The 15,199-nt window shown below is 45.9% G+C and overlaps 1 protein-coding gene across 2 annotated transcripts in view; it reads right to left on the bottom strand.

The window, feature by feature from the left end:
- TRAF5 (TNF receptor associated factor 5) overlaps positions 1-13,706 on the bottom strand; it is a 93,753-nt gene extending 80,047 nt beyond the window's left edge. The window contains exon 1 of one of the 2 annotated variants that reach the window (XM_049858620.1): positions 13,551-13,706. The gene's annotated coding sequence lies outside the window, so the exon portion shown is untranslated. The other variant, XM_049858621.1, reaches the window with a different exon arrangement.
- Between the last annotated feature and the right edge of the window lie 1,493 nt (positions 13,707-15,199).

Raw genomic sequence — 15,199 nt, 5'->3', positions numbered from 1 at the left:
GTGTGGTGTCTGTACCTGGTTTTGGTATCAGAATTATGCTGGCTTCATAGAATGAGTTTGGGAGTATTCCACCCATTTCTATGCTCTGAAATACCTTTAGTAATAGTGGTGTTAACTATTCTCTGAAGACTGGTAGAATTCTCCAGTGAAGCCATCAGGGCTAGGACTTTTTTTTTTAATTGCGAGTTTTTTTACTTACCTTTTCAACCTCTTCATTTGTTATATGTTTATTTAGTTGTTCTACCTCTGTTTGTGTTAGTTTAGGTAGGTAGTGAATTTCCAGAAATTTGTCCATTTGAAAGAGTACAACTCTTCATAGTATTCTGTTACGATTCTTTTAATTTCAGTTGGGTCTGTTTTGATAAGGTTTTCACTGGCTAATTCTTTTCAGAAGTAGGCTGCTGGTTCCTTCTTCCTAGTCTATCTAGTCTGGAAGCTCAGCTGAAACCTGTCCTCCATGGGTGACCCTGCTGGTATCTGAAAGCAGATGGCATAGCTTCCAGCATCACAGCAACACGCATGCCCCCCGCAATATGACAAACTGACAGACACAAGATCAAGCCTCAAGTAGCAAGAGTGAAGGATTCTATGGGGAAAATATTAAATGATGCAGGACGCATCAAAAGAAGATGGACAAAATACAGAGTCGTTATTCTAGAAAGAATTAGTCTGTGTTCAACCACTTCAAGAGGTAGCAGATGATCAGGAACCAATGGTACTGAAAGAAGTCCAAGCTGCACTGAAGGCACTGGTGAAAAACAAGGCTCCAGGAATTGACGGAATATCAACTGAGACGTTTCAACAAACAGATGCAGCACTGGAAGTGCTTACTCATCTATGCCAAGCTACCTGGCCAATCGACTGGAAGAAATTCATAGTTATGCCTATTCCCAAGAAAGGTGATCCAACCAAAAGCGGAAAACATAGAATATCACCGATATTACACACAAGCAAAATTGTGCTGAAGATCACTCAAAAGTGGTTGCAGCTGTATATCAACAGACAACTGCTAGAAATTCAGGTGAGATACAGATGAGGACGTGGAACCAGGGATATCATTGCTGATGTCAGATGGATTCTGGCTAAAAGCAGAGAATACCAGAAAGATGTTTACCTGTGTTTTATTGACTATGCAAAGGCATTCGACTGTGTGGATCATAACAAATTATGGATAACAACTTAATTGCACTCATGAGGAGCCTGTACACAGATGAAGAGGCAGTTGTTCGAACAGAACAACTGAGTGGTTTAAAGTCAGAAAAAGGTGTGCATCAGGGGTGTATCCTTTCATCATACCTGTTCAATCTGTATGCTAAGCAAATAATACGAGAAGTGGGACTATATGAAGAACGTGGCATCAAGAGTGGAGGAAGACTCATTAACAACCTGCGTTATGCAGATAACACAACCTTGCTTACTGCAAGTGAAGAGCACTTGAAGCACTTACTAATGAAGATCAAAGACCACACAGCCTTCAGTACTGATTACACCTCAACACAAAGAAGACAAAAATCCTCACAACTGGATCAATAAGCCACGTCATGATAAATGGGGAAAAGATTGAAGTTGTCAAGGGTTTCATTTCACTTGGATCCACAATCAACACCAACTGAAGCAGCAGTCAAGATATCTAAGGACACACTGCACTGGGCAAATCTACTGCAAAGGACCTCTTTAAACTGTTGAAAAGCAAAGATGTCACCTTGAAGACTAACATGCGCCTGATCCAATCCACAGTATTTTCAATCGCATTATATGCATGTGGAAGCTGGACACTGAATGAGGAAGACAGAAGAAGAATTAACGCCTTTGAATTGTGATGTTGGCGAAGAATATTGAATATACCATGGACTGCCAAAAGAATGAACAAACCTGTCTTGGAAGAAGTACAACCAGAACGCTCCTTAGAAGCAAGGATGGCAAGACTGCGTCTTACATACTTTGGGCACGTTGTCAGGAGGGATCAGTCCCTGGAGAAAGACATCATGCTTGGTAAAGGAGAGGGTCAGTGAAAAAGAGGAAGACCCTCAACGAGATGGACTGACACAATGGCTGCAACAACGGGCTCAAGCATAACAAGAATTGTAAGGATGCCACAGGACCAGGCAGTGTTTCTTTCTGTGGTAGACAGGGTCACCATGAGTCAGAACCGACTCGATGGCTCCTAAGAACAACAACGACTGTTGTGATATTGCCCATCTCATTTCTTATTCAGGTTATTTGTTTCCTCTCCTGTTTTTCTTTTGTCGGTTTGGCCAATAGTTTATCGATTTTGTTGATCTTTTCAAAGAACCAGGTTTTGGTCTTGTTAACTCTTTATCAATTGTTTTTCTATTTAATTCTGCTCTAATTTTTATTATTTGCTTTCTTCTGGTGCTGGAGGGCTTCTTTTGCTGCCATTTGTCCGAGTGGTAGGGATAATTCTTTTACTTTGGTCCTTTCTTCTTTTTGAATGTGTGCATTTATTGCTACAAACTGACCTCTGAGGACTGCTTTTGCTATGTCCCAAAGTTTCTGGTACAAAGTTTTTTCATTCTTTTTTGGTTCTATGAATTTCTTTACCCCGTCCTTAATTTCTTCTATAACCCAGTAGTTTTTGCGCAAGGTGTTGTTCAGTTTCCACGTTGTTTGATTTTTTTTTCCTTGCTTATTCTGTTACTGATTTCTACTTTTACGGCTTTATGGTCAGAAAAGATACTTTGTAATATGTTTGATGTTTTTGGATTCTATTAAGGCTTGCTTTGTGGCCTAATATGTGGCCTATTCCAGAGAATGTTCCAGGTGCATTGGAAAAGAAAGTGTACTTGGCTGCTGTTGAGTAGAATGTTCTGTATATATCTATGAGGTCAAGTTGGTTGATTGTGGCATTTAGATCTTCTGTGTCTTCACTGAGCTTCTTTCTGGATGTTCTGTCCCTCACTGAAAGTGTCATGTTGAAGTCTCCTTCTATTATTATTGAGCTGTCTATCTCTCTTTTCACTGCTGTTCGGGTTTGTTTTATATACTGTGGAGCCCTGACATTGGGTGTGTAAATATTTATTATGGTTATATCCTCCTGGTATATTGACCCTTTAATCATTACGTAGAGTCCTTCCTTATCCTTTGTGGTGGATTTACTTTAAAGTTTATTTTGTCAGAAGTTAATAGTGCACTCCTGCTCTTTTTTGATTGTTGTTGGCTTGATATACTTTTTTCCATCCTTTCAGTTTTAGTTTGTTTGTGTCTTTAAGTCTAAGGTGTGTCTCTTAAAGGCAGCATATAGATGGATCATGTTTTTTTAACCACTCTGCCACTATCTCTTTATTGGTGCATTTAGTCCATTTACATTCTGCATAATTATGGATAGGTATGAGTTTAGTGCTCTCATTTTGATGTCTTTTTTTGTGTGTTGTTGAGAGTTTCTTTGTTCCACTTAATTTTTTGTGCTGAGTGATTTCCTTTATTTTCATCTTTTCATTGTTGTTGATCCTGTATTTGCTGAGTCTTTATATTTTCCTTGTTTTTGTATTCTGATGTGTAGGATTGTTAGTTTCCTTTGTGGCTACCTTCTCATTACCCCTATTTTTCTAAGTTTAAACAATCTTTTATTTTTTTATATCGCCATGACTTCCTCTCCACATGAAAAATCTATGACTACATTTTTTTAGTCCCTCTTTTTTGTTTTAATGTTGTTATCTTTTACATAATGACATCTCTATTTCCCTGTTTTGAGTGCTTTATTTGGATTGATTTTTGTGATTTCCCTATCTGGGCTGATATCTGGTTGCTCTGTCTTGTGTTCTAGTCTTGGGTTGTTATCTGATGTTACTGATTTTCTAACTGGAGGAGCCCCTTTAGTATTTCTTGTAATTTTGGTTTGGTTTTTGCAAATTTCCTAAACTTCTGCTTCTCTGGAAATGTCCTAATTTCGCTTTCATATTTGAGAGACAGTTTTGCTGGATGTATAATTCTTGGCTGGCTATTTTTCTCCTTGAAGGCTGTCATCCCATTGCCTTCTTGCCTGCATGGTTTCTGCTGAGTAGTCTGAGCTTAGTCTTATTGACCCTCCTTTGTAGATGACTTTCTATTTATCCCTAGCTGCTCTTAAAATTCTCTATCTTTGGTTTTGGCAAGTTTAATTATAATACGTCTTGGTGACTTTGGGATCTACCTTGTGTGGGGTTTGACGAATATCCTGGATGGCTATCTTCTCATCTTTCACGATATCAGGAAAGTTTTCTGCCAACAAATCTTCAGCAATTCTCTCTGTATTTTCTGTTATCTCTCCCCTGCTCCCCCGTTCTGGTACTCCAATCACTCATAGGTTATTACTTTTGATAGAGTCCCACATAATTCTGAGGGTTTCATCATTATTTTTAATTCTCTTATCTGATTTTTCCCCAAATACGTTGGTGTTAAGTGCTTTATCTTCATTCTCACTAATTCTGACTTGCATTGCCTCAGTTCTCGTCCTGTGACTTTCTATTGAGTTGTCTATTTCTGAAATTTTATTATTAATCTTCTGGATTTGTTTGCTTTCTCTCTGCAGATTCTTGTTCTTTTCTAATCTTCTTAAGTTGCTCTAATGCTTTGTCTTGGTGCTGCTTGGCTTGTTCTGTGTTTTGCCTCATCTCCTTTCTGATCTCACAAAGAGTTCTGTGTATTAATCTTTTGAATTCTATCTCTGGTAGTTCCAGGGAATTCTCTTCATCTGGAACATTTCATGATTCTTTGTTTTGGGGAGCTTGCTGAAGCCATCATGCTCTGCCTCTTTATGTGATTTGGTATTGACTGTTGTCTCCATCGGTAAGTTATTGTATTTATTTATGTTTGCTTATGTGTCCAAGCTTCTTGTTTTCTTTTGATATATCCAAATAGGCTGATCAAGTGAGCTAGTTTGATTATTGGTGACTTTGAAGCTCTAATGCCCTGTCACCAGGTGGTTAGAGCTACTACTAAGTATATGAGCCCAGGAGTCTGTTTATTTTTCTTGTATGGATTCAGCTCAGGTGTCCAGGTAGTCGGACACCAAGTGTGTGGTGCAGGCTCTCACCTACAGTCTTAGACGAGCGGGGGTGACTGGTGGAGGCACAGGTATCTGGCTGCAGTAGGGGGTCAAGTGCTGAGCAAGGCAGGAGGCTGACAACCACCCCGAGAGTATGTGAGGAAAACGTGTCCCTCTTCCCTAGAGAGCATAGGTAGGTGGGTTTTGCAGTGAAACTATGGGCACCCAATGCTGTTGGCTATAACAACTGGGGGGCACCTGTTATCCTTGGACCCATCATGGGTGGCTAGGTGTCATGGATGGAGCCACCAGTCCTCAGGCACCTGATGTGGGTAGGTGAGGACCCTGCTTAACAGGCAGAGTGGTATCAAATGTCACAAACCCGCCTCTCCACGATATAGCTGAAGCAACTGAAGTTAGACTTCAGGTATATACCCTGTTGTACTGTACTAATGAGGGCCTACACTGTTGAAATGGACCCACAGAGGTCTATGCAAGGGTGAAAGGCATTCAAAGTCCGTGGACCCCTTATGCCTGTGCCTAGGCCAAGGAGCTGTTTCTGCCCTGAGTTTCCGTCTTAGGGGCACTGGCAGATTATTTTTCCCCGTGTGTTAATTTGTTCCTTCTTCAAGGCTAGGAGAATGGCTCAGGGCACTTGACATGTCCTACTTCCAGCCCAGGGAAAGCAGCTATCACTGAAGCTGACCTGGGACCCGGTGCAGAGAAGGAAAGAGTCAGGTAAATGGGAGAGAGTTTTTTCCCAAAGCAGTGTTTTTTGCTCCGTGTGGTGGACAGACGCAAGTACTTATCTTTTGCCAGATGTGTGCTGCTTTTCACTGATTCTGGAGGTGTAAATGGACTCCCCACCACTCAGTCTCTCCCAATGTGGAAAACGCATCCCAAATGCCACTATTTGCCTCACCATACTCCCGCTAGTAGATCCGGCCTGTGGGGCACCGGTTCCCACCAGGTCAGGTCTGGCAACTCCTTGCTGCTTCTGAACTGTATGTCCTTCCCTTTGCTGCTCAGTCCGATGCCTCAACTTTGCCTTTGATGTTCAGGGCTCCTAGGTTGTCATATATAATCGATTCACTTGTTTTTTTCGGGTCTTTCTTGTAAGAGAGACCACAGGAAGCATCTGACTACTCTGCCATCTTGGCTCCACCCTCCCAACCAATTTTTTTTTAATTACTTCTCTTATTGTGCATCTACTTAGCACTTAAGCATTCACTTTATGTTCAGTATTTTGCCCTTTAAACAGAGAGGTTTGGTAAGTTTTTCTAGGTATCTGCCCAGCCTCTTTCTCAGAATCCTAATATCATGAAGTCAGGACTGGGACTTTCATGACCTGCTTAGCTTAACCCCACTCACCTGCATTCGTCTCCCAAGGTCAAAGTACTCCCTAATTGAAGGCTCAGGCCTTCCCTTGCTGCTCTAAGCCATTTCCTCTTAGTAAGGGAGGAGGGGAAGAGCTCTGACTGGTGGCTTTGCACCAATTCAACCTCACTCCTCCTCCTGCTCTGACTTCTTATTTGGATCCCCCTAAAATAACTGAGGAGCTTTGGTGGCACAGTGGTTAAGGGCCCAGCTGCTAACCAAAAGATTGGCAGTTTGAATCCACGAGCCACAGCTTTGAAATCCTAAAATGGGGCAGTTCTACTCCACCCTATAGGGTCACCATGAGCTGGAATCGACTCAAGAGCAATGGGCTGAAGTAACTGCAAGGGCAGTGGTGGTTCAGTGGTAGAATTCTCACCTTCCATACAGGAGACCCGGGTTTGATTCATGGCCAAAGCATCCCTTGGATAGCCACCACCCATCTGTCAGTGAAGGCTTTTGTGTTGCTATGATGCTGAACAGGTTTCAGTGGAGCTTCCAGACTAACACAGACTAGGAAGAAAGGCCTGGCAATCTATCTCCAAAAAATCAACCAGTGAAAACATCATGGAGCACAATGGTCCCATCTGTTGTGCATGGGGTCACCATGAGTTGGGGGTCAACTCTACGGCTGCTAATAACAACAAAGTAACTGCTCTGCTCCTGGTGGTCAAGCCAATGCCTGTATTCTGCCTCCCAACTCTGTTTTAATTTCTTCTGCTGGCTCCTCATGTTGGCTCTCTGCCCAACACTATTCTTCCTCCAAAGCTACAGCTGGCTCTGCCCACAAGTCCTTCTAAGGACTAGAATCCTGAAATCTGCCCCAGAAACCTAAACCCTGTGGCTGGGCCTCCACTGTCTGATGCTGCCTGTCCCCCTCTCTGCTCTCTGCCCCTGCCCGCTTATGGCTCACCCCAGTTACCTCACCACACCCAACCCCATCCCAGCTCACCTACCCTGGTCCATGAGGTCCACCTGGTCTCAGACTGTGAAGTGGCAACAATATGCTAATTTAAATGATGGTCTCCCCTCGGTTTAGGGTCATGGTGTCATGAGACATTACAGTTAATTGGCCTAATACTGTGTTTAGTGCTTCTGTTCTTCCTCCTAGTTCATTGTATAGTGCCTAGGATCTTAAAAGCTTGCAAGTACCCATCCAAGGTACAATTGCTCTCTATTTGCCTGGAATAACAAAGGAAGAGCAAAAGTCAGAAGCAGGAGGAGGATATGGAATGTGTAGCTAATTGCCTCCATGAACAATTGCCTCCTTTGCCATGGCACCAGAACAATGGGATGGTACCTGGCTACCATTACTGAACATTTTGGTCAAGAATTCTGTAGAAGAATCCTGATCAAAAGGGTGGAAAATGTAGAAGAGAATTTAAATTCTCATGGAATAAAGAAATTCTGGAGCCACAGAGGCTGGATGAACCCCCGAAACTACTGCCATAAGATAATCTTTAACCCTGAAACCATAAACCAAAAATATCCACTCAAGCCTCCTTTAAACCAAACAACTGTCTAGCTTAACTAGTAAAGAATGTCTGCCCTGAGCTTTGTGGTCTTTCAAAAACTCACTATATGATGGGGCAGTTCTACTCTATCCTATAGGGTCGCTATGAGTCGGAATCGACTCAACGGCACTGAGTTTTTGAGTTATACGGGATCGAATTTTTAACAGCAACTCGAAAGGTTAGATAGGAGGCTTAGGGGACAGTGAGTTTATATCAATAGGGAAGGCACAAATCAGAAAAGGATGGTGAGAATGGCTACACAATTTGAAGAATGGAATCAATGTCACTCTTGTACACATAGAAATTGTTGAATTAGTGCATGTTTTGCTGTGTATTTTCAACAACAGTAATAATTTTTTTTAAATGATGATCTACCCTGGCATGTAGCGTTTCTTCTGCCTGTCTGTTTTTAATTTAAACTTGAATGCCATTAGGCTAGGCATGCATTTTCCACCTCCCCAGAGACCCCACAACTCCTCATTGTTATCAAGCACTTAGAAGGAGAAAACTGGCTTTACTGAGTACCTGTGAGACTCCAGGCTCTGGGTATACACTGTCTCACTGAATCCTACCAGCAACCCAAGTGGAAGATATTATCTCTATTTACCAGTGGGGATAGAGAAGCTCATGGAACTTGGGCAACTCACCTAGCTCATACAACTACAACCAGCAAGTAAGACCAGATTCGAACACAGGCATGTCAGATTCTGAAGTCCACATCATTTTTTTTTTTTTTTTCTTTTTTTTGCCATTAGTGAAGGTAGCAGGTCTGGTTCAGGCTCTGAGTTAAGAAGGCCACTCTGCAGCAGTGAGGAAGAGGGACTGGAACAAAGATGGGGTGGGAAAATGCGTAAACAATTAATAAAGTCATCCAAGGAAGAGGCCGTGGAAACCTGAACTCAGGAAGCGGCCCTGGGAATAGACAGTGGATCAGGACCAGCGAGGAAGAGACTGGGCAGAGGTGATGGAGGAAGGCAGTGCGCTCTGCAAGGGTTAGGGAGAATGGAAGCAGACAGTGGGCCTGGTTCCAGTGTCTGTGGGGCTCCCAACATTATGGCAAAGATTATGTATATCACAACTCAAACTGGCCAAAAAGAGATCTGGGTAGGAGGTGGAGACTACATCAGCCTTTCCTTCAGAGTGCTGGGTTAAGCCTTGGGAGTAAACAGATCTAGGCAGAAGAGCGTAGGGAACAGAAAGCAGCCTGAGGACAGAGCCTGGGCCCCACACTGGTATTTGGAGGGCAGGAGGAGGGTGAAAGCTCAATGTCAAAGCAGGGAACAGCAGTGGAACGGTGTGGCACTCTTCATGAAGGCAGGCGGCAGCTGCAGAGTGGAGGATTACCAGGCTCTGGAAACCTTCACAGGCCATCTGAGCTGCACGGCAGGTGTGCAGCACCAAGTGAGGAAGAGCAGAGTGCACGTGCTGGCTACTCCAGAAAAGGAGAGACTGGGGAGCATGGGGTCTTCTTGCCTGACGGTGGAAGACTGAGGATAGGGGTAAGGGGAAGGAGTCAGCCAAGAGGGAATAATGGAGGGAACATGATGCCTCAGAGGGAGAATGAGAGGGATGAATAGAGAGTTCAGGTGCAGAAGGAGTCTCCCCTTGGTCTGGAGGAGAACACTGTTTTCTTAAGAAGCTGGGGGGAGTTTCAGGGGTGCTCTGAATTGGCGAGGACGGAAGTAAATGGAGCCCAAGTGGAACACTTCTGTCAGCTTCTGTCATCTTAAAACCTGAGGCTGGGATGTGGTAGAAGTGAGTGAGATGGGCACCCCTCCTTCCCACACAAACTCGGGGAGGGGCACTCACTCTGTTCTGCCTTAAGGGTGAGCGGATTTGTTGAGTTCTCACCTTCCTGGTCACTTAACACAGAGTCCAAAGTGCTTCCACGTGCACTGGGATTGCTGCTGCTTTTGCTACAGTACAAGGCTTGGGTCCTGTCCTACCCCAGCATGTTGTGGGATCATGCTCCCAACCAGGTAAAGTGGAGGAAATAGTACCTGCCTCTCCCTTCTCTTGGAGGGGGGCAGTGAGAACTAAATCAAATGAGATAGGCTATTTGTAAACTGTACAGCGCTATTCTGATTTCTGGGATCTACACAAGTCCTAAGAAGCTCTGGTAGTACAATAGTGAAGTGCTCAGCTGTCAACTGAGAAGTTGGTAGTTCGAACCCATCAGCCACTGTGCAGGAGAAAGAGGTGGTAGTCTGTTCCTATAAAGATTACAGTCTAGGAAACCCTATGTGGCAGCTCTACTCTGTCCTATAGGGTCACTATGAGTTAGAATCAACTCGATGGCAGCAGGATTGGTTTTTCTAACGCAAGTCCTGCTGGCAGTCAACCTCTCTCTTGAGCCTCACTCAGCACATGTCCCTCGGCCATCAGGCCCTGGCGGCTCATATATCCCAAACGAAGTCAGTGCAATTCACTGCATGTTTGATTAGGCCTCCTCAATGCCAGTTTCCAGGCTATAATCAAGAATGGACACAGGTCTCGCCCTGAGTTTGCCTGGCTGGGCAAAGCTAAGAGTGGGCATCTGTTCGTGCAGTGGCCAGTGGAGTGTCTGCAGCAGAACTTGCTCCATGTTGTTGGAATAGACCACACAGGCAATACTGAAGTCTTGGTCCTCTTGTTGGCCCCTCAGACTGAGGAGGAGGTGGATGGATTCAGCTCCCTGAAAAACCAGTTGAGGGACCTGGAGCAGGAGCACCAGAGACCTTGGAGACCCATGCCTGGCCCAGCCAGGAGCTCAAGGGCCAATCTCAATGCTTCACACTGACCATCTGGGAAACGTGGAGAAAAACCTTGCATTAGCCTGATACTCCACGGTTACAGTGGAGGATAAAATGGGAACAAAATGACATGGGCAATGAGAAACTGATTTGAGAAGGAAAGAGCTTTATAAACAAGGACTTATTTTTTCTTCAGAGTCCTCCCCACTGAAGCTGAGATAATCATTGAAGGTATGCTCATCTAAATGTTGACATGTCTTTCCCACTTCTAGCCTGATGGGACTGCCTCAGCGTCAGCCAGGGTACCCAGTCCCCTTACTCTGCAACTCATCACCACTGAATACACCAGTCACAACAGTTAGTACTTCCAGAGGCTGGGCCCCATCTCCTTACCCATTTTCTTTCCACCACCCTACCACCCATGTGGAGTCCCTGGGTGGCACAAACAGTTAAGCATTGGGCTACTAACAGAAAAGTTGGCAGTTCGAAATTCACCCAGAGATGCCTTGGAAGAAAGGTCTGGCGATCTAGAAAGATCACAGCAACTGAAAATCCTATAAAGCACAGTTCTACTCTGACACACACGCAGTCACCATGAGTTGGAATTGATTCGATGGCAGCTGGTTTGGTTTCTTTGGCTTTACCACCCCATACAATGGGTGCTCAGGTGACGCTTGCTGACTGATGGAGGCACCACTCATCCCACCCCCATACCACAGGACTTTCTCCATCCTCTCCCTCAGGCCAGCCTTCCAGATTCTCCTGCCTTTGTCCAGGACCCGGAGAGGGAAATTCCAGAATCTGAGAACTCAAAAATATACACATGCACACACACCAAAAAAATAACAAAAACAAGAAAGCAACAACAACGTTTAGAGAGGCTAGACATTTTCTGCTCTATCTCATCTTTCCTGCAGCAGTTTCTGTCTCTCTTGTTCAGAGTAAATTTGGAGGTGGCAGTATTTTGATGATAAGATTTGCACCCAAACAGTCAATTTTGCTAATTCCACCATCTTTGCCTGAGTGTATGTGAGGCAGGGCAAACAGCTGGGCTTTGGATTTGAGAGATCCTAGACCAGCCTTTCCCTTCCTAAAATTATCACACGCCCAGAACTGTTCTATTGCCAGTTGTTGCTGTGTGCTGTCAGGTCAATTCTGACTCATAACCACACAATGTGACAGAGTAGAACTGCCCCAGAGAGCTTCCTAGGCTGTAATCTTTATGGGGGAGCCCTGGTGGTGCAGCAGTTAAGAGCTCAGGTGCTAACCAAAAAGGTCAGCAATTCAAATCCACCATCCACTCCTTGGAAACGCTATGGGGCAGTTCCACTCTGTTATAGGGTCACTATGAGTTGGAATCGACTCCACGGCAACAGGTTTGGTTTTCTTAATCTTTATGGGAGCTGACAGCCACCTCTCTACTCCTGAGCTGCTAAGTGGGTCCCAACAGCCAACTTTTTTGTTAGCAGCAGAGCAATTAACTACTGCATCACCAGAGAAGTACTTTACCCAACTTCTTTGCATTTTATTTCTTCTAAAACCCAAAAACCAAACCCGTTGCCATTGAGTCGATCCCAACTCATAGTGACCAGCAGGACAAAGTAGAACTACCGCCATAGGGTTTCCAAGGAGTGGCTGGTGGATTCAAACTGCCAACCTTCTGGTTAGCAGCTGTAGCTCTTACCCACTACGGCACCAGGGTTTCCTTATTTCTTCCAGAACTCTTAAAATTTGAATATTCCTGGAGGAAGGAACCATATCCTACCAGGCTTAGCCCAGTTCTCACACAACACCTGTGCCCAATAAATATTTACTGAATTAAATTGTTTACTAGATACTTGTCCTCACAGGACACAGGCTCTAAGCCCAGGACAGCAGAGGGCGGGCTGTGCAGGGGGCAGCCTGGGCAGGGAGCTGGAACCACACCCGGCTTCACCACTCTCACTGCTCCCCTAGAGAAGCCCTGCCTGCCATAGCAGATAACTGGGTTGTGATGAAAGTAAATCTGAAATAACCAAATATGGAAACTCTGCAGGAGGGGCAGAACCACTCTTGAAAGTCAGCCAGAACCGCCCAATGGGGACAGCAGCTTACAGTGTGACTCTAACAAAAAAAAAAAAAATTGACTGAAAATTCACAGAATTGTCAAGACGCTGCAGAGCAGTAACAAAGGAGAGGCAACCTGGTGTGGAGAGAACTCAGATTCCACGAATTCCCTGAGTCCCCTTTTGGTTTCTTCCAAGGGGAGGCTTAGTTTCCCCCGAGACCCCTTCAAGCTCAGCTTCTGGGGTCCTGTGTTTCTAAGTGAGCACGAGCAATAGTACAGTTCGTGGAAGTTTCTATGCATTCCAGTATTAAAGTTTCATTCTGGAGTTGCACTGGTTGTAAGGTCTTGCCAAGGTGGAGAGGGGCTCCTAAGGGTGCGTGTGGGGGGCAATGGTTTGCAGTGTGGATGCGCTGGAAAGCCCTCCCGTACCTGTGCACCCACCCTGAACCAGGCCCTTCCAGGCCACACCGCGCTCTGGACCAGCTCTACAGCTCGGGAACCTCACTCTCCGTCCTCGCCACACCCTTCCCCTGTGAAGAAAACCGCCACAGGCTGCGGGGCCCAGCTGCCCCACGCGCCAGTATCAGCAGCCCCCTGCCGCGCCGGCCTCCCCCGACCTGGGTCCCGGACCCCCACTGTCACGCCAGGGCCCCGCCGCTCCGGGTCCGGCCGGGCCGCTGCCTGGCTGCCCGAGCCCCACGCCTTCCCGAGAACTCACCAGACGCGGGGAGGACGGACGACCAGGCCCGGGGCCCCTGGTACCGCAGCGCTTTCGGTTTCAAATTAAATGGGACGAACCAAAAAGGGCTCCTGGTCTCCTCACCCCACCCCTAAAGCCGTGGAACTTGATTTCCGCGGCGCTACCGCCAACCGGGCGGCGACTAGCAGGGACTCACGTTTGGCTCGGCGCGCTCGGGCTCCGCTGGCGCGGGTCCGAGGCGCGCGGCTACTCCGGGGTGGCGGTCGGCGCGCTCCGAGAAGAACTGGCGGGGAACCCGGAGCAGGGTCGAGGTTCTCTGCTCCTGAGACGCTGCGCGGGAGAATACTGCCCGGGGAGGGAGGAGGGGCTGCTGGAACTGGGGGGAGGCGGGGACTGAGGCGGGACCCGGGGAGTGGTCGGCAGCGGAGGGGCGCAGGAGAGGGAAGGGCGGACGCCAAGAAAGGTGTTGGCGCAGAAGGCAGAGAGGGAGTTAATCCAGCAGTTAGAAATTGAACCTACCCGGTCTAGAATCGTTAGTACCTGTAAATAAAAATCATTTGGGATTTCCCTAAGTGCGTTTTAGTTGTACACATCTTGCTCTTCAGCCACGAATAACCAGGCTCAACCAATACTTCGTGTTTTGACCCAGTAACTCAAGACCTGAGGTCTGGTTCCCATCAGTCCTTACCCAACCGTTCCTCAGAATAGTATATACATTTGCCAACCCTCCTAACCCTGCTGTTGGCCTAATACTAGCAATCCCTTAAAGGTGTAAAGCTTGCCATTATACCAAGGGCTTCCCAAACATCTCATTTGATCCTCAAAACAACCTTGTGAAGTAGGCCATCCCCATTTTACAGATGAGAACTCTGAGCCCCAGAGAAGTGACATGAAATAAAGTGCTCAAGGCTAGACAGTCAGCAAGTACTACAGCCAGAGCTTGAATCCAGGTCTTCCAACTCCTCAGCACATGTTACCAGTGCATAATAGCTATAACCACCCCCCCCCAAAAAAAAACCAAACCCTCTGCTCTGGAGTCGATTCTGACTCATAGCTATATCCTATGTAAAGGAGCGCTAGTGGCACAAAGCGTAAGCGTTCAACTGCTAACCCACTCACGCAGTAGCTCCATGGGAGAAAGACCTGGTGATCTGGTAAAGACTGTAGCCGAGAAAATACTATGGGGCAGTTCTACTCTGTCACATGGGATCGCTGTGAGTCGGAACTGACTCCATGGCACCGAACAACAACATGGAAATCTCCTCTATGAAGATCTGGACCAGAATCCCAATTCTAGCTCCTTCATTTACAGTTAGGCAATCGGGGGAAGATTACTTAATTGCCACAAGCTTCGATTACTTATCAGTCAAAGAAGAGAATGATCTCTACCTTGGGGGCCTCGAACTCAGGTGCACCTAAGAGCCAGGCAGGAAACACACAGGTGGAAGGGGGAGACTGTAGCCGTGAGGAGCCAGGAGGGAGTCTAGTGCACCAAAGAACACATGGGTATCTCGAGGAACAGCCACCATCCAGTGCCAGACTCTTGTGGCCTGGTCTCCTAATTTCCAGCAAGAGCAAAAACTCCAGATTCAAAACCTTTGAAATTCTGTAAAGAATTTTGAGAGTCAGTTTGGGATTCCAGGTCCACCTTACCATGTTATTGTGAGAATTAAATGAGATGATGTTTCTGATAGGCCTGACACAGAGTGGGTGCTTGATAAGCCTCAGCTCCTCTCCTTGCTCCTGCATACAGTACACTTTCTCTTCTAGTTGTCTGCTTTACACTTCCCTTCTCAATACCACCACAGCATATGCAAATCCATCTTTTTAAAAAAAGTTATAGCT

This window comes from Elephas maximus, chromosome 18, assembly GCF_024166365.1.
Source record: "Elephas maximus indicus isolate mEleMax1 chromosome 18, mEleMax1 primary haplotype, whole genome shotgun sequence".
NCBI lineage: Eukaryota > Metazoa > Chordata > Mammalia > Proboscidea > Elephantidae > Elephas > Elephas maximus.
The sequence above is the reverse complement of the archived record's forward strand: the minus strand, read 5'-3'. Positions and strand labels throughout refer to the sequence as shown.